General features: G+C 48.1%; 1 pseudogene; it reads right to left on the bottom strand.

Moving 5' to 3' along the window:
* Positions 1-14,967: 14,967 nt before the first annotated feature.
* The window catches only part of LOC120394733, a 32,882-nt pseudogene continuing 27,790 nt past the window's right edge, over positions 14,968-20,059 (bottom strand).

Here is a 20,059-nt window from a genome sequence, read left to right as displayed (position 1 = left end):
GGTGCCCGCCGCGGCCGCCGGCCCGGCCCGGGAGTGGCCCCAGCCCCGGCCCGGCCCGGGGAGTGGGGCCCCGCGGCCCCGGCCCGGCCCGTGGAGTCTGGCCCCGCGGCCCCGGCCCCGGCGCCGGCCGAGCGGCTCCGGCCCGGCCCGGGGAGTCGGGGCCCGTGGCGGCCCGCCGCCGCCGAGCGGCCCGGCCGGCCCCGTGCCAGCCGAGCGGCTCCTGCCCGGCCCAGGCTGGGGAGTCGGGCCCCGCGGTGCTGGCCGAGCGGCTCAGGCCCGGCAAGTCGGGCCCCGCGGCTCCGGCCCCGGTGCCGGCCGAGCGGCTCAGGCCGGCAAGTCGGGCTCCGCGGCTCCGGCCCCGGTGCCGCCGAGCGGCCCGCCCGGCAAGTCGGGCCCGCGGCTCCAGCCCCGTGCCGCCAGCGGCCCGCCCGGGAGTCGGGCCCCATGGCCCGCCCCGTGCCGCCGAGCGGCCCGGCCCGGGAGTCGGGCCTCACGGCACTGGTCGAGGTCCCGGCAGAGCGGACCCGACCCAGGCAGTGTGGTAAGGGGGCAGGCAGGCAGTGTTCGTGTGTTGTGGGGGTCAGGATGGTCAGAGGGCAGAGACCAGGGGGATGGAATGGGGACAAGGGTCCCGGGGGGCAGTCAGGAAGGAGCAGGGGTTGGATGAGGTGGCAGGGGCAGTCAGGGACAGAGAGAAGGGGTAGTTGAATGGGGCAGGGGTCCCAGGGGGCCATCAAGAATAAGAGAAGAGATTGGATGGGGCTGCAAGGGGCAGTCAGAGGACAGGGATGGGTCAGGGGTCCCAGGGGGGTGTCAAGGAACATGAGGGGTTGGATGGGGCATGACCCCAGGGGGGGGCACGACCCCCTCCTGAGGTGAGGAGGAGGGAACCGGTTGTTAATATTTTGGCAGCTCATCACTGCATTTAGGTAAAAGTAGGAGTAATGGGATTAAACTAAAAAAAGACATACAATTTAGACTTTAATAACAGAAAAAATGCCTCACCTGTGAGACGGGTCTATAAGGTTATGACATAGTCTTCCTAGGAAAATAGCAGAAGTTCAGTAATTAGGGGCTTTTAAAATTAGTTTGGCCAAACCAGTGGGAAATGGCCATTTGGAATGGTTCTGCATTCGCAGGGACATGGACTGGATGATCCAATAGATCTTTACCATCTCTGTCTCCTGGGAGTCTCTATATCTAGGTGACCTGCATGCCAAGGTCATAAAGCCCTTTGGAATGTTCAGAGCCAATCAGATCTCTCGATTGGCTAAACATTCCATTGGTGCTGCTTGAAAAGGAGGCTTCTGCAAACTGCAATCAGAACACACAGCTCCACTGGGGAGAAGCTCCTTCCATTCATTTTTAAATGTCTGGAGGATTTGTTTAATTGAAAATTGTCACTGATAATTTATGAATACATAAGCACTATGTAATACAAGTAGCTCTGGATTAGGCAATAATTTTATTCTTTAAAACCAAAAGAGATTCATCATTAATCAAGTAATTCAAATAATTAAAGTACTAGGAGGCCAAGACAAGCAGTTCGGTTCTGCTCATAAGGGCTAGTGGGGGAGGACAGACTGGGGCAGGGGCTGAATGGGAGTGGAGACCCAGTGTTACAAGGGGGAGGGAGGTTCAGAACCACATAGTGATGGGGGAGGAGGTGCAGAGCTACACAGGGACAGGGAATGGTTGGGTGGGGCATAGAGCCACATTGGGATGGGGGGAGTGGGTATCTGAGTGGGGGTGGAGGAACACATGTGGACAAGGGGTGCAAGGACCCATGAGGGTGCAGGAACACATGGAGGCAGGGGCAGATGCCTTACTGAATGGGGAGGTTAGGAGTCAGCCAGGGTCTGCATGGGGAGAGCTCCCTAACAATTCCTCCCCGCCCCTCCCAAAAAAACTGTTCCATACCTTTCCCATCCATACCCAACAACCCTCCAAGTTCACACCCAGGCTCCTTCCCAGCACCACCTCCCTCTCCCTCAGCTCCTCCATTACCCCTGACTCCACCAAGCCATGAGGGGTGCAAGAAATATGGCTCTGTAGTGAGTTGAAGTGAATTGTTACTCAGAGTTCTGTATTAATATGCATAGTAAGGAATCTATTTGTCAAAAAAGATTTCCTCAATCCTTTTTGTTGTCTATTAATACAGACATACTTGCTGACAGGGATTTTGAAATAAATAATTTGAACTGGTGCAATTATATTGTATATTTGCAGAAATGTTAAAATACTGTGCACATCATTTTTATATTTTTGTTGCAGAATCCGCCCCCCCGGAAAATATATAGATAAGGTCCCTTCAGTGCTATAATCTCAATAATCTTTCTTATGATGACATGAGTGTTGGTTAGGAATAAGAGCAGGGAGTCAGTTCACTTGGGTTTTATTCACATTCTTTTACTAACTTGCTAAGTGGTGTTGAGCAAGTAACTGAATTCCCTGTGACACAAATCATCTGTAAATGGGGATCATGCTTACCATTCTCACAAGGGTGCTGTGAGTCTTAATTCACTAGTGTTAGGTAAGTGCTTTGAGATTTTTGGATGAAGATGCTAAAGAAGGGCAAAGTATTATTGGAAGAGATTACTGCAGGTCCTATAGTGTACTTTTACTATATACAGCCCATGTACTCCACTGTGTGAAAACGGACAATGCTCTTTTTATAGAGCATTATATCAGCCTGATCTGTAATAACAGCATTTTGCATGATGGAGGATAGAAGGGTGAATACAGATTATGCTGCTGGTGCACCAGGCCAAGTTCTATACTGAATTACCCCCATGCATTCCCCCAGGAAGTCAGGCAGAATTTGGTGTGGACACATAGAAAGCAGATTTAATTTCATGAAACTGCCCTACCTTATCCTGTTGCAGTTTCTCCAGCAGAACTCTCACAACACTAGCCAGCTTGGTCTTAGCTATAGAGGCAATCCTGAGGGCAATTCTGTCCTTATCTTGGTCATCCATGTGTGCCAGGAGGGAAACAACCTCATTATAAACACCTGAAATTTAATAAAAGGATTTGGCTGGTTACCACTGATAGTAGAATTGGTGCTGGCTTCTTTAATTCCCTATCCAGTAAAGATTCTGCAGGTGCCCAAACACTGTGAGGAGAAGACGACCTGGGAATCATGTAAATCCTCTTCCTTCCGCCTGATGACCAGGTTTGTGTGCTGAAGGACCCAGTGTGTTTGGGAGGAAATCATAATGAAGAAAATTTGCTCCTTTCAAGTAGATCCCCATGTAAAATAATCTTCCTTTCCCTCTTTACTATCAATGGATGAGGTTTGATAGCATACAGAATAATAATTTATGGCCCAAATTTTCAAAACTGGGTGCCTAAACTTAAGCACCTAAATCCATATTAAGGCACCTACACCCTGATTCAGCATCCTAATCACATGCTTAACTCTAAGCCAACAAAGAGACCTAAAGTTAAGCACATGCTTTAAGAGTTTTGCTTAGTCAGACCTCCCCCATAACATTCAATAGAAACTCAGATTCTCAGGAAAGTTTCCAGGTCCAGAGGCTGTAGGCCAAGTCCTCAACCGGTGTAAATCAACACAGCTACAAGGAAGACAACAGAGCAACACTGGTTTACAGCAGCTGAGGTTCTGGTCATACAAATGGAGAACATTACAACTAATCTATCTGTATGCCTAGGCTTTCTGAATGTGTGTGTGAATAGACTGGATCTAGAAAATACAATGCTGACCCTTACCTCTCTCAGTTACCTCCTGTTCACTCACAAGATTATTCATGTTTTAGTCTTTTTTCACCACTTCCTCCAGTCCTTTCTCCAAAGAGCTCCTGTCCTGGTAGGCAGTTGGCCTCTCAGTCTGTCATGGCCAGGATAGCCAGTTCAGATTATGCAAGCACTATTATGACATCAGTGTGACTGTAGCATACCTCACAATCTGCTGCTGACCAGGTATGTGCTGTAATTACATGGACAAGATCCTCAAAGGTATTTAGGCTCCTAACTCACACTGAAATCAGTAGCTTTTAGGAACCTAAATACATTTCAATATCTGGACCCATACATGTAAGCAGTTCAATAGATGGCTACATTTGCTCCAATGTAGAATTTCTCATTCTCTCAACATCACTTTGAATTTTGGTTTGGTCCCTCTCTCAGTTTACCACACTTTCCAGTATTGGTTTTACCTGAAAATCTGCTCCTGGTTGAATTTATATAAATAAAAGCACCAAACAAAGAAAGAGAAGAAACTGCCTTGGAGAATGCACAGTGACCCTTGAGTGTGGTTGGTTGGTTTCCCTCTGCTTTTTAATTTGGTTGATCAAAAAGCCTGATGAAACCTTATTGAACTGTATTACAAATATTGATTTTATATTCTTTTACAATGAATTGAAATTTATACTTAATTTCCATGTCCTGCCAGACAAATCAACTACATTAATTTTTATTGTGTTTGATACAGTGTGGTGTCATATGTAGAGCCAACTCTTGATTTTGGAAGTTATGTTGCCTTTAAAGCATTCAGAGTGATGACACTCTTTGCAGTAAACCATATGGAAAAATAATTCCAATTACATTTGTCCTTTGCTATGTATAACTGTTTTTGTGCCTTACCCTTTCTGATTTTATCCTTACACGTATCTGCTATTCTTTTGTACTCCTCCTTAGTAATTCTTCCGTTTCACATTTTGTAGGATTTCTTTTTGATTTTCAGGTCATTAAAAAACTTACTATTCTTCCTATCTTTCCTTTGTATCGGCAGTTGTGCCTTTAATATTGTCTCCATGAGAAACTGCCAGCTTCCCTGAACTCCTTTATGCCTTAGATATTTTCCTTATGGGTGGCTACCTACCAATTCTCTGAGTATATTGAAGTGTGCTTTTTGTAATCCTCCTTCTGTCATTCTCACTCCTTCCTTTCCTTAGAATCATGAAATCTATCATTCGTAATCACTTTCACCCAAATCACCTTCCACCTTCACATTCACAACCAGCTCCTCCCTGTTGGTCAAAATAAAGTCTAAAATGGTTGTCCTTCAGGTTACTACCTCCATTTTCTGAAACAAAGCATTGTCCCCAGTACATTCCAGGAATTTACTGGATAATTTTGTTTTTTGCCATATTTCTTTTTTAACAGCTATCTAGGTAGGTAAAATCCCCCATTATTATCATCAGGATTTGTGTTTTGAATATTTCTGGTTTTTGTTCTAGAAACGCTTCATCTCCTTCCTCTTCCTGATTGGGTGGTCTGTAATAGAACCCTACCAGGACATCCCCCCTGTTTTTTCCTTCTTTTATCTTTACTCAGAGACTTTCAACTGGTCTGCTTCTCACCTCCTTCTGGACCTCAGAACAAGTGTACAATGCAAGACGTCCTCTCTTTTTTTTTTCCTGCCTGTCCTTCCTGACCAAGCTATAGCCCTCTATACCAATATTCTAGTCCTGAGATTTAGCCTATCAAGTATCTGTGATGCCAGTGAAGCTCAATTATGACTTATGTACTAAAACTCCCAGATTTTACTGTTTAGTCCTCTTTATTATTACTCCTTCCATTTGTGTATAGACATCTAAGATGTTAAGCAGATACCCCCATGGATTTCCCTTTTGTTATTCCTATAATGCTACTACAATTTTCCACATCTGCTTTTCCCCAAACATCTAGTCCTCTATTAAGGTCACCTTTTTTTACCTGGTGGCTTTTTTCACCCGCCCCCTCTGAACTTAGTTTTAAGCTCTTCTCATAAGGTTGGTGAGTCGGCACATGAAGATGTTCTTCTCCTTCTTGGTCAGATGGACCCCATCTCTTCCCAGCAAACCTCCTTCCTGCAATAGCAGCCCATGGTAGAGGAAGTCAAACCCTCCCATAGACCCATCTTCATAACCCTATTATGTGGACCATTGAGCGTGTATTGAGCAGAAAGCACACTCACTGCAGGAGATGAAGGGACTGAGTTAAACTGCAGATGTCAAGTTCACATACTTCCATTTTCAGTGACTAATCTCTTAAGACACTGGGAATGGCTACGGTACAAAAGTATTTCTGTAGATTGGCATGTGATTATTTGTATTGCAGCACTGCCTCATAGTCCCAGTCACAGACCAGGATCCCATTGCGCTAGGACCTGTACAGACATAGAACAAAATAGTCCTTAACTGTCATTAATTAAGACATAGTAACAGCACAATAAACAGACAAGAGGATAATAAAGCAAGCAAACAAATCCCCTTTGAACCAGGTACCAGCATGTAACTAATAGAATGCTACATATTTAGGGAACTTTCTCCCTGATTCAGGGTCTGATGTGACTAAGCCCCTGTTCCATACCATTGTGTAAACTGGGGACTTGTACAAGATGGAAGGTATACAGTGGCACACAGTCGAGGCCTACCCCATTTTTAGTACATAAACAGGAGGCCACTCCATAAGAAGCTAAGGGCATGGTCAGCACAGAGAATTTGCCTGTCTCTTTGCTGATGTTATGCACCCCTCAGTGTCTACACCTGGCTCCATAAACTTCGGCCTTTCAAGAATGCAGCATTGTGTAGGAGCACGGGTAATTGTAATAACGCTTGTTCATTGCAGCTGTTAACATCAGGGCAAGGCATCCACATATAGGTCCACTACAGATGGACCAGTGATAGGAAGAGTGTTCATGCATGTGACAAGTAACACCATAAACTATTAAATGCCACAGAACAAATTAAGATCAATAACAGAACAACATTATGTGTGGCGAAGCCATGACAAACACTGTGCAGGCATCAAGGAGCTCGGAAATTAGCACATCATCACCCGAACACTGGCTCAGCTTGACTTAGATCTTGGGCAATAGTAGACCCTTAAAAGGAGCCACAGCTTTACACCCATGGTCACTGTGGTGTTAATTGGCTGCATTTTACAAGAGCAGGATCATAGGTTGACTCTGAGTGTGTTTACACGGGGCAAGGTTTGCACAACACAAGCCTTGTGCACACACTTCCTCAGAGCAGCTGCGGGTGGAGGCTCGACCATTCCTCCAGCAGAGGGGGAGACACAGCATCTGCCCCTCACTGCGCATGGGGGTGATTTCCTGGCGCACAAACAGCCCATGCTGTATTCTGCGTGGGGGAAGGCCCAAGCCCCGTGCATGGGGTGGTGGTTCCCGTCACCTCCTTTCCAATTTCAATCCTCCCCTCACGTTAGTGACCTGATGGTATGGCCAGGTGGAGGCGGGGTGGGATGGCAGAACAGCTAGGGCACTAATGTGTCTTTGCGGTGCTGTCCTTCGTTGCTTCATTGTGTGTGACCGCTGCATGCTGGCATGTGCTCCTGCGGCCGGTCTGCCCCGAGAGGTCAGGGCAGCAGGAACCCTCTGTCCCACAGCTCAGAAAATGGCAAGGCAGAGCTGCTGGAGAGTAGATTGAGTGGTTGGGGCTCTGGATTCTACTCCTCGCTAGGGGAGTATGGTTAGAGAAGAAGGGGAGGGGGCAGGACACCTGGTTCTCTTCCTGTCATGGGCTTGCTATGTGACATTAGCCAAGATGCTCAGAACCAAAATAGCAAAAGCAGCCTTTAATTCTGAATGCCTCTGATTTTGGGGGTGCCCAGTGTGAGCTATGAAGGCCTGAGTTTCACAGGGACTCAGCATCCACAGAGCCCATTATTGGCGCGACCTGGGACACAGCGATCCTACCGGGGAACCTGAGAAACAGCCAACCCTGGGAAACGGAAACTGCCCTGGGCAGCCTGGTATCTGGTTATTGGTTTGCTAATAAAGCCAACTTCCAGGAAGAGAGTGAAATTGGCCTTGCGTAATGTGTTTGGAACAGGCTGGGGCAATAGACAATAGATTATTTAGGTTAATTTTTCTGTCTACCCAGTGGGACGCACTGCTCAGTTTCTTTCCCGGACTCAGAGCTTGCAAGCTTGTCCCCTCCCAACCGGGGGCAGGGAGAGGGGAAAACAGCCGTCACCACCTCCTACCTGTAAGTGGCTGCCCCGCGCCGTGGTAAGTAGTGGGTGGGGGTGTGGACAGGCAACCCAGATGTGCCTACCTTTAAGATGCAAATACAGGCACAGTTCAGTATTTGCTGGTTCATTTGTTTTCCTCAGAATGCCGGGGGCATCTGGCATTAAACGCTGCGAGGCCATTCCACTTTCTGAGGGACGCGCACAATTTGGTCATTGGTTGGGGCTTGCGGCAAAACTCATGTGCCAAAATCTCTTGAGGCATGGACTAAGAAAGCCCAGGCCCCTCAACTGAAGCTCATCCTCATGGAGACGTCCCTCAGTGGCACTTCACACCTGGGCTGGCAAACTTCTGCTGCTGCCCTGTGGCCACAGGCAGCTTCCTACAGACCTCCCTCCCCCACCCCCGCCCCTGAAGGGAAGGAACCTGTCCCCTAGAGGACGTGGGAAGAGGAGAGCTAACACTGCCTCTGCCAAGACCACGTCCAAGTGGAAACGTTCCCCAACTTACTGGCGGTAACGTCAAAGCCGCAGACCCTAAGCAGGCAGGTGCTAAGGAGAGTGGGCAGAAAACCTCCTCCCTGGCACCCCAGCATCCACAGTTCCTTGCTCACCTCTCCTCGGTAGGGACACTGTTTCAGCACTTTCACTTCCATTCACTCCTCCAGCTACAGCCGCTCCTCCTTCCTCTCATGAGGAGGATGAAGATGAGGAAGGGGAGGCTTTTTTCTCCCAGCACTCTTCACTGATGCAAGGCAGTGTTTGGTCTGCACATCAGGAGCGTCCCACACCTCCTCTAGGGTCTGAATTTCAAGGGTGGTCTGGTCACCTCCCCACCTATTCCCTTCCCACCTCAGCGGTCATTCTGGCACCCACAGGCAGCTTATACACAGTTCTGCTCTAACACCAGAACTGGCACCATGGAGGTACACAGGTGCACAGGTACACAGGTACACATCTCCACCAAAATGCACAGTGCCACCAGACGCCCCTGCCAAACAGAATTCTGAGGAGGCAGAAGAAATCTTAGATCAGGAGGCAGCTCCTGATACCTGTAACTCCTCGCCAGAGAAGAATGTTATGCCCCCTCTACCCACTGCTGGGGAAGATCTCAGGAACTTCCAGGATCTCTTCAAACAAATTGCTGACATGCTCCAGATCACCTGGGAGGAAGTCTCTCTCTTGGACAAACCCCACATGTCCACCTGCTCCGAGATTGTCCTTCCGATTAACTCAGCACTCACGGAACCTGCCAAGAACATATGGCTGACCCGAGCTACCATTCCGCCCACATCTAAAGCGGCGGACAAAAAACGCTACAGCCCTCCAAAAGGGATGGAATTTCTATTCACACACCCTCAGCCAAATTCACTGGTAGTTGATGCAGTTAACAAAAAGGGCAAACAACACGTATCCAGAACCAGCTCTTCTGATAAGGAATGGAAAAGACTAGACTTACTTGGCCACAAGGCCTGCTCATCAGCAACACTTCACTGCTGCATCGCCAGTTATGAAGCCCCCATGGCGAAGTACGACTACATAAACTATTCCAAATTTTCTGACGTTTTCGACTGAATACCAGAGGACAAAAGAGAACAGTTTACATCGCTCATCTCTGAGGGTCACCTCTTGGCTAGGACAGCCCTCCAGACATCTTTGGACTCTGCTGACACAGCGGCAAGGACCATCACTACCGCCATAGTAATGCGCCAGGCCTCCTGGCTTCACCTCTCAGGATTCCCCAAGGAAGTCCAAGCCACGGTAGAGGACCTTCCATTCGAGAGTCTAAAACTGTTCGCCGACAAGACTAATGCGTCACTCCACTTGTTGAAAGACTTGAGAGCCACTCTCAGATCTCTTGGCATTTATACACCTACAGCAAAATGCAAATAAGGCAAGTATTATACATCAGCGTGACCCAGACAAATCCCATACACAAAGCAACTGAGACAATATGCTAAGCAGCGACATAGACAGACGCTGACCAGACACGGCCCAAACTCCCATTCCACCATGTCTCAACAATCAACATCCAAACAGCAGATTTGAAGGTTTGGTCGAGGGCTTGTCAAATCTCCCCCAACTATTGCTGCCAACAATAGATCCCACCAACCATCTCTTCACCAACCGCCTGATGCTGTTCTATCCAATCTGGCAAACTATCAGTTCTGACAGATGGGTTCTGGAAATCATCAGGACTGGCTACACTATCCAGTTTCTCTCCATCCCATCTACCCCCCATCCCTCTTCAGGGACCCCTCTCAGGAGCCCTTCCTGAGACAGGAAGTGGAACATGTCCTACAACTGGGAGCGGTAGAGCCAGTATGTCAGAGAGGGAAGGGTTTCTATTCCCATTATTTTCTAACGCAGAAGAAACCTGGAGGATGGAGACCCATCCTTGATCTCAGGAAACTGAACATATTTGTCAGAACTCAACGATTCAGGAGGGTTATGTTAGCTACAATCATTCCAGCACTGGAACAGGGGGATTGGTTTGCAGCCCTCGACCTGTAAAACACATATTTTCACTTTACCATATTACCACAAAATATGTGACAATTTGCCCAGTTTAAAGAAAAAGTCAGGACACCCGCAGGAGGGCTTAAATACAGGCCTGTCCCTTTAAAAATGGGATGTCTGGTCACCCTATGTATGGGGAAACAGGCCTTTAAGGGCTGAACTTACCAGAGTCTGGGCAGGATACACAACACACCTCTGAACTACATACTAACCCACAGAATCCTTCCTACCACCGCTATAATAAAAAGGATTCTGCATGGACTCCTCCAGAGGGTCGAAACAACAGACTAGACTTCTACATAGATTGCTTCCGTCACCGTGCACGGGCTGAAATTGTGGAAAAGCAACATCACTTGCCCCATAACCTAAGCCGTGCTGAACACAATGCCATCAACAGCCTCAAGAACAACTCTGACATCATAATCAAACAGGCTGACAAAGGAGGTGCTGTTGTCATCATGAATAGGTCGGAATATGAACAAGAGGCTGCCAGGCAACTCTCTAACTCCACATTCTACAAGCCATTACCCTCTGATCCCACTGATGATTACCAAAAGAAACTACACCATCTGCTCAAAAAACTCCCTGAGAAAGCACAGGAACAGATCTATACAGACACATGCCTGGAACCCCGACCAGGTGTATTCTATTTGCTACCCAAGATCCATAAACCTGGAAATCCTGGACGCCCATCATCTCAAGCATTGGTACTTTAACAGCAGGATTGTCTGGCTATGTGGACTCTCTCCTCAGGCCCTATGCCACCAGCACTCCCAGCTATCTTCGAGACACCACTGACTTCCTGAGGAAACTACAATCCATCAGTGATCTTCCAGAAAACACCATTCTGGCCACTATGGATGTGGAAGCCCTCTACACTAACATTCCACACGAAGATGGACTACAAGCCATCAGGAACAGTATCCCCGATAATATCACGGCTAACCTGGTGGCTGAACTTTGTGACTTTGTCCTCACCCACAACTATTTCACATTTGGGGACAATATATATCTTCAAGTCAGTGGCACTGCTATGGGTACCCGCATGGCCCCTCAGTATGCCAACATCTTTATGGCTGACTTAGAACAACGCTTCCTTAACTCTCGTTCCCTAACACCCCTACTCTACTTGCGCTACATTGATGACATCTTCATCATCTGGACTCATGGAAAAGAAGCCCTCGAGGAATTCCACCGAGATTTTAACAATTTCCATCCCACCATCAACCTCAGCCTAGACCAATCCACACAAGCGGTCCATTTCCTAGACACTACTGTGCTAATAAACGATGGTCACATAAATACCACCCTATACCGGAAACCCACTGACCGCTATACTTACTTACATGCCTCCAGCTTCCATCCCGGACACACCACACGATCCATTGTCTACAGCCAAGCTCTAAGATACAACCGTATTTGCTCCAATCCCTCGGACAGAGATAAACACCTACAAGATCTCTATCAAGCATTCTTAAACCTACAATACCCACCTGCTGAAGTGAAAAAACAGATTGACAGAGCCAGAAGAGTACCCAGAAGCCACCTACTACAGGACAGGCCTAAAAAAGAAAATAACAGAACACCACTAGCCATCACCTACAGCCCCCAACTAAAACCTCTCCAGCGCATCATCAAAGATTTACAACCTATCCTTAAAGATGATCCTCACTCTCACAGATCTTGGGAGACAGGCCAGTCCTCGCTTATAGACAGCCTCCCAACCTGAAGCAAATACTCACCAGCAACCGCACACCATACAACATAAACACTAACCCAGGAACCTATCCTTGCAATAAAGCCCGATGCCAGCTCTGTCCACATATCCATTCAAGTGACACCATCACAGGACCTAATCACATCAGACACACCATCAGGGCTCGTACACCTGCACATCTACCAACGTGATATATGCCATCATGTGCCAGCAATGCCCCTCTGCCATGTACATTGGCCAAACCGGACAGTCTCTACGCAAAGAATAAATGGACACAAATCTGACATCAGGAATCATAACATTCAAAAACCAGTGGGAGAACACTTCAACCTTTCTAACCACTCAGTGACAGACTTGAAGGTGGCAATTTTGCAACAAAAAAACTTCAAAAACAGACTCCAAAGAGAGACTGCTGAACTTGAATTAATATGCAAACTAGATACAATTAACTGTGGTTTAAACAAAGACTGGGAATGGTTGGGTCATTACACCAATTGAATCTATTTCCCTATGTTAAGTTCTCCTCACACCTTCTATGGGCCATCTTAATTATCACTTCAAAAAGTTTTTTTTCCTCCTGCTAACGATAGCTCATCTCAATTGATTACACTCTGCCTGTTGGTATGCATACTTCCACCTTTTCATGTTCTCTGTATGTATAAATATCTCCTGTCTGTGTGTTCCATTCTATGCATCCGAAGAAGTGAGCTTTAGCTCACGAAAGCTCATGCTGAAATAAATTTGTTAGTCTCTAAGGTGCCACAAGTACTCCTGTTTTTTTTGCGGATACAGACTAACACGGCTGCTACTCTGAAAACTGGGCAGGATAGTGTCATGCCAGGAGCCAGACTCAATTTAATCATGGTTTTCTACATAACACTGTATTCTTGTTGGTTGTTATAACCTTAATACATATTCTTCACAACTCAGAGATAGATGTAGGTTTCATTTTTAGAAGGTACACACTATACATTTTTTAAGTGATTTATTTTGAAAACTTTTCAGATTAGTTTTACAGCTATATCAGAAAATGAATGACTGTTTGGTTATTTCATTTACCAAAGGTAATTGAAGCAGATGTTAATGAAGTCATTGGGAGGTGAACTATCTCCAATTCGACAGGTTAATCATTAATAGTTGGAGGATTTTCTTGCTGTGCTGTATTAGGAGAACATCACCAGACAGACATTTAAATTGTTTTATTTAACTAAAACAACAACAACAACATTACGTATTCTGGATTTTTTTCTTCAACAACAAACATATAATATTTTAACAAAACAGCATATGAATTTTTGAATTTAGTTAAACATTCACATTTTTTAAAATCAGGTTTGTTTTTGTTAAAATTGTTTAACTAAAATAGTGTAATGAAATATTATAAAAAAAATTAAATCGACTATGTCAGCCAGGTCAACATGAGAAAATTAAAATATTGGCTTCTGCAGCTAACTCAGTTGTCTTCACCTTCATTTTCCTGTTTCTTCATAATCTGGAAAAGAAAAACAAGCTTTCCTTCTTTCTCAGGTCCCAAACAATTTCTCAATTTTGAATGAATTAATCCAAAGGAAGAAAATATACCTATTTCTGTTAAAAGTGAGAGTATCACCTCAACAGTCTCTGAATCCAAGTGCTTAAGTGACTCCCACCAGTTCACTGGTATGACTTTCTTTAAAACATCCACAAACATATTTCTTGAATGGTTCTTATTCCCAAACTGGGTCTCTGTTACAGCCTGCTGCCATTATACATATTCCCTTCTAGTACGAGAATGGTATGGTAGATCTCAAATCAGTGAAGGCTACACTCAAAGTCCTCAAGACTTCCGGAATATGCTGCTCAAACAGTTTCACTTTTGTTTCTACTGCCTGTCCCAGACTTCTCCTTGTCCAGATCTATTCTGCCGCCAAGAATCTTCTATTCCAGGGGTAGGCAACCTATGGCATGGGTGCCGAAGGCAGCATGCGAGATGATTTTCAGCGGCACTCACACTGCCCGGGTCCTGGCCACTAGTCTGGGGGGCTCTGCATTTTAATTTAATTTTAAATGAAAATTCTTAAACATTTAAAAAACCTTATTTACCTTACATAAAACAATAGTTTAGTTATATATTATAGACTTCTAGAAAGAGACTTTCTAAAAACATTAAAATGTATTACTGGCATGTGGAACCTTAAATCAGAGTGAATAAATGAAGACTCGGCACAGCACTTCTGAAAGGTTGCCAACCCCTGTTCTATTCACTGAACTTTTTGAAACTTTGCATTTTTAGAGAGACGTTAGGGATTGACTCTGTGTACACAAATTTGCAGAGGGACAATAGGGTTGAGGCCTGTTATTTCTCACTTTTATATATTTATGTATTTATTTAAAAACATCTTTACTGTTAACAAGCATATTATCTCTGGAGACACAAATCCACAGTTTGAGACCTGCAAAACTAAGCATCTCTGATGGTATCTTCTAGACTGAAGAGTGACATCGCCGCTCCTCTCCCTGCACATTCCTCAAAACCCCACTTTTTTGACAAAAAGTTGGGATGGCCAGGACAGGGCTGAAAAAAGGGACTGTCCCGGCCAAAACCGGTTGTGTGGTCACCCTAGGCACACAGTGGTACAGAAGACTCTCTCCCAAATATCCATCCATGCGTATCTAGCCACCCATTCATGCTTGTCCATCCTAATCTAATTTAAGGTGTTTCTCATGCACCCATGATCCTAGTAGCTGGTTACTTATACAGCTCTATTGCAGACTATGTAAAGATTGGTAAAAAGTCACACAGCAGGCCAGGGTAAGAAATCAGCCTTTTATTTATTTATATATATATATGGAAAAAAATAAGAAGAAAAGAGAGTGAAACCCCCGAAGAGGACAGGGCTAGTGGCGAGTGTCAGCAGCACTGGGACTCTGAGTGGAGATGTCTCCACCTTGAGGGTTATGCTCCATCTCAGCTCAAACTGTCCCCTTGGGGCTGCTGGGAAAGCTGGGTCCAAGTTTAGACTGGGCAGCCAAACATGGTCATGGCTTCAGAGAACTCAAGGAATTCCTGGCAGAGGTTCTGGAAATCCGGCTTCCGGCATTCGTCCTCGTTGGGCCACTTCTCGATCCAGGTGTCCTTGCCAATGATGTAGGATAGCCTGGGACAGACAGGCAGAAGGGTGAGCAATGAAGCACAAAATGTGTTCAATTTGTTTGCTCAGTTCCTCAAGGGCAGCCGGGTTTGCCTAAGGGCATGGGCAGCGGGTATGGCAGGCCAGGGGAGGCTGAGCGTCCTCAAACAGCCAGGCGTGGCCCCACTCATGCTCCTCCACAAGCCCTATCCTGCTTCCCCCTGGCCACAGCCCACATAGGGCTAGGGCTAGGGCTAGCATGGGCTGGCCTGCGGCTCGGGACTTGAGGCAGTTGGGTGCCCCTGGTGCTGGGGCCCCCCAGCTCTGGTGCTCCCTGGCGCTCCGGAGCTGGTGGCGCTTGAAGCGCTGGGGACTGAGCACACAGTGCTCCAGGGCTGGGGGCACTTGGGCTGCGGCACCTGGTGCTCCAGGGCTGAGGGCACTGGGGCTGCAGCACCCAATGCTTCAGGGCTGGGGGAGCTCAGGTTGGCCAGCTGGAGCGGCCCAGAACTGGGGCCGGGGAGCTGGCAGCCACGGTGGTGGGCTCGGGGCTCTGGTGGGAAAGGGAGACAGGCAGGGCTGGGGTCTAGCCTCCCCAAACAGGCAGCTCACACTCCACCTGTGCCTAAGAGCCACATCTGACTTGCAGAGAAACAGTGGGTTGCCTCCCGTCTCATAGGTCCAGAGAGACTACAGATCCCAGCATGCAATGCTCCAGATACAGCATGAGGATGGAACTTTTAGCCTCTGTGAGCTGCATCTTTTTGGTAAAGCTCATTTTTAGGTGTTGTTTTTACTCTAATTAATTATAGTTCCACCCAGTTGAAACCGAAGTGATTTCGGAACAACTGTGGCTGGATGCAGGACCATGAAATTGCACTGACAAAGTGATTTGTGCTGGTGAAATAGTTGGGTGGCCCCTGTGAGGAATGGTGGTCCATGGTTAGACTACGAGGCGAATCTGGATTCAATTCTCTGCAACTCCAGAAACTTCCTTTTGGTACTTTGAAGATGTCACCTAAGGCCAGTCAGTGGGAGTTAGGAGCCTCAATACCATTGAGGACCTGGACCGTAGGCTGTCTGTGCCTCAGTTTACCAATCCGTTAAATGAGGGTAATAACGCTGCCCTGCCTCCCGTAGTGAGAATAAAAACCATTTGATATTGTGAGGCTCTCAGAAAGTACAGTAATGGGGGCCTGATAGGTACCTAAAATAGATAGGGTAATTAGTTAAGGGCGTGTGTTCTTGAAAGTGACTAACGCAGGGTAACCACAGGAGGCTACTTACTCAGCTTCCCTGGGCCACAAGTCGGTGCTGAGTCCCCAGATCAAGTAGTCTTTGTTACGCTCCAGCCTCAGAGACTCCCTGCATTTTATGTGGCTGATGAATGGGCGGGTTTTTCCTTGTGGATCTTCATCAGTCCCTAGGGCGGGGGTGAAAAAAGATGTCACACATAAGAGCAGAGTGAGGAGGAGATAGTACGGGGTGGAGACAGATGAAGATGAAAGGAACAGAGAAGAGGAGACTCCTAGGTGTTCTCTTGAGGTTTCAGTACAAATTCAGCCCCAGAGTGACTGCAACGATAACCAATCACTGAAGCTCCAGCAGTCATTAGAGACAGGAAGGACCGTCTTGTGGTTGTGGCACCGGGTTGGGCCTGAAGAGTTCAGGCCTCAGCTCATGTTTCTGCAACAGACTCCTGGTGTGACCTTGCACAAGTCACTCGATCTCCCTGGGACTCAATTCCCCACCTGTGAAACGGGGCTAATAAAGCCACCCAGTGTCGATTTAGATTGTAACCTCGTCAAGGCAGGGGTTGTATCTGGATATGTCCAGTGCTTAGCACAAGGGGCCCCTAATCTCAGGTAATTCAAATAATTAGAACAGTCAAATCAGCTCCCAGTGAGTGAAGCCGCTTTGAGCTCAGTTAGATCCCTGCTTCCTTTGCCTTTATATTGATTTATAAAAGTCAGCACTGAGGAAGAGAGACTCCACCTCCCCTATAGCAGCTTGGGCCAAAGGGCCACCAAGTCTGGGATCTTGACTCCACAATGGCCAATGCCAATTGCTTCAGAGGAAGCTTGAAAAAGCCCATAATGAGACTGGCCAATTATGCCAGGCTGACCACAGGGAGAGGTTCCCCCTGTTATTTTGTCTGCCTCTTCGTGGCATGGCTGCCTAGGTGGGTTGAGCAAATTCTTTCTTGTCCCCTTGTGGCGATAAATTAATGCCCTGGAGCATGAGACTAGATTAGCCTTGGGGCTTTAGCACTTCCTCTGGCTAAGAGAAATAGCTCTTATGCCGGCCTTTATCCCAAAGGCCATTCAGAGAAATTGCACCCTGATTGTAGAAGGGGAGCTCTTACCTGCCTTAATGAGTTCCACAATTTCCATGATGTAGTAGTCAGAACTATCCACTTGTTGAATTCTAACAAGCCTGGTTTTATACACTTAAAAAAAAGGAAGACATACAAAACACCAGTTGAAGGTCTGCAGTATTTTCTGTAGAGAATTCACTGTGTAACTGACTCCCAAACTGGCTGTGAGAAAGCTGGTGCCGTGGTGAGGGCAATAACTGGAGACCGGGTTCATTTCCTGCTCCACCACAGACTTGCTGCATGACCTTGGGCAAGTCACTTAGTCACTCCATGCCTCAGTTTCCCCTTTTGTACCGTGGGGATAATAGCACTGCCCTGCCTCACAGGAGGTTGTGAGAATAAACGTGTTAAAGATTGTGAAGTGCTCAGATACTAGGGAAAAGGGGGCAGGGGCGGGGAGTTATATACACTCATGGTGCCTGGGCTCCAGCAATATTCAGGGCCCGGGGGCTCGGCTCCACCAATGTTTGGGGCCGGGGCTCTCCCCCGGTTTCCCCTGGCCCCCACTTGCTGCCCCTGCTCACCTCCCCTGGGCCCCAGAGCCTGCAGCTCTCACTGAGTCTGCTCTGCCGGCTCCTGGCATCAACTGCTGCCACAGGGTCCGAGTGCCCCCCATCCACTATTGGCAGGGCAGGCTGCCCTTCCGCCCTAGCCCTGAGCCTCATCAACACTCCAAACCCCTCAACCCCAGCCCTCATCCCCCCAATCCTCTGCCCCAGCCCTGAGCCCCCTCCTGCATCATGAACCTCTCAGTCCCAGGCAGAGCCCGCACCCCACACCCCAACCCTCTGCCCTAGCCCTGAGCCCCCTCACACACCCCAAACCTTCATCCTCAGCCCCACAGCCCTCACCCCTGCATGCACCCCCTCCCCTTCACACACACACCTCCCCTGCCCCCAAACTCCCTCCCTCCTATCCCCAAACTCCCTCCCAGAGCATGAACCCCTCCCCCCTTCACGCACATCTCCCCTGCCCCAAACTCCCTCCCTCTGCACCCCTCCAACCCCAAACTCCCTCCCAGACCCTACACCCTCACCCCTCCTACACCCCCACCCCCAGTCCAGACCCTGCACCCAAACTCCATCCCAGAGCCTACACCCCTCATCCCCTCCTGCACACCCACCCCCTGTCCCAGCCCAGAGCCTGCACCCAGCACCCAAACTCCCTCCCAGAGCCTGCACCCCTCTTGCACCCTAATCCCCAGCCCAGGGCCTGCACCCCAGACCTCCTCCCCCCACCCAAACTCTCTCCCATAGCCATAGGCAGGTGGGGGGCAGAGTTTGGGAGTGGGTGGGTTGTGGACACCACCAAAATTTCTACAAACCTGCCACTCGTGAATGGGGGCATAGCAGGATAGTTACCCCACTCCTGCTGATTGGAAAGGAGCCACAGCTGTGGCTGGCTTAATAAGGGCCCAGCTGGCCCTTATAAGAGGGCTGGGGGCCAGAAACCAAGACAGACTCTCTCTAGCTTTGAGAGGGAGGGATCTGGCTGTAGAGAGCTGAGAGAAGGTACCTAGACTGGAGCAGCACTGGGGGAAGGCCAAGGGAGCTGGGCAGCTCCGGCCTGGAAATCCCCCAGGCTGTGGCCTAGTGGAAGGCGAATTAGGTACTGGGGTTGTAGGGGCAGCAGGTCCAAACCCCCCTTGCCTATGATGAGTGGCTTTTGCACTGCAGTCTGCCCCAGTGAGTGGGGGCTAGATGGTGACTGGCAGTAACCCAGGACTGAAGCAAGGTGGGGCTAGAGGGTTGTGGGTTCCCCTGGGTGGGGAGACCCTGAGATTGTGGGGGTATTGCAAGGAGGCAGCACCCTGGCCTGAAAAGGGCACTGGGGTCTAGGAGGACTTGGGCCAAGCAGGCGGGACACCAGCCTGCAGAGGGTGCTCCGGAGGCTGGAAACACTAATTCCCTGAGAGAACCAGCAGGAGGTGCCACAGGGGTGAGTTGTGCACCGTGACAGGGGGGCAGATAAATTCTTAGGGTTAGATTGAATCTTAAACAGTCATCTGATCTTGTTCATTTCTGGGCACTTATGGCCCCAAAATCTCATCAGGTTTCTGTCCCAGCAGATCCAGACCTTACCCCGATTCAGCCTCAAAGGCAAACTTTACAATCCAAATCGAATTCTGAACCCTGTCTCTGTGCTCTCCTCATGGAAAAAGACTCAGCAGATCCAAATCACAGATTTACCATAATCCACTCCAGGTTTGCAGGCTTCCTCCATTCGTCTGTTCTGGGTGATTGGACCCTCTATCTTCTGCTGCATGAAGCAGCTTTCTATGGGGAAGGAAGATGGGTAGAGAATCACCAAGGGAGACCCTAGTTTCAGCTCTGTTATTAGTGACCCATAGGTGCCCACCTATTTGAATCCTGGGTGAGCCGCGCTAACCCGCACAGT

Source organism: Mauremys reevesii, unplaced genomic scaffold (assembly GCF_016161935.1).
Source record: "Mauremys reevesii isolate NIE-2019 unplaced genomic scaffold, ASM1616193v1 Contig76, whole genome shotgun sequence".
In the NCBI taxonomy this organism is placed as follows: Eukaryota; Metazoa; Chordata; order Testudines; family Geoemydidae; genus Mauremys; species Mauremys reevesii.
The sequence above is the reverse complement of the archived record's forward strand: the minus strand, read 5'-3'. Positions and strand labels throughout refer to the sequence as shown.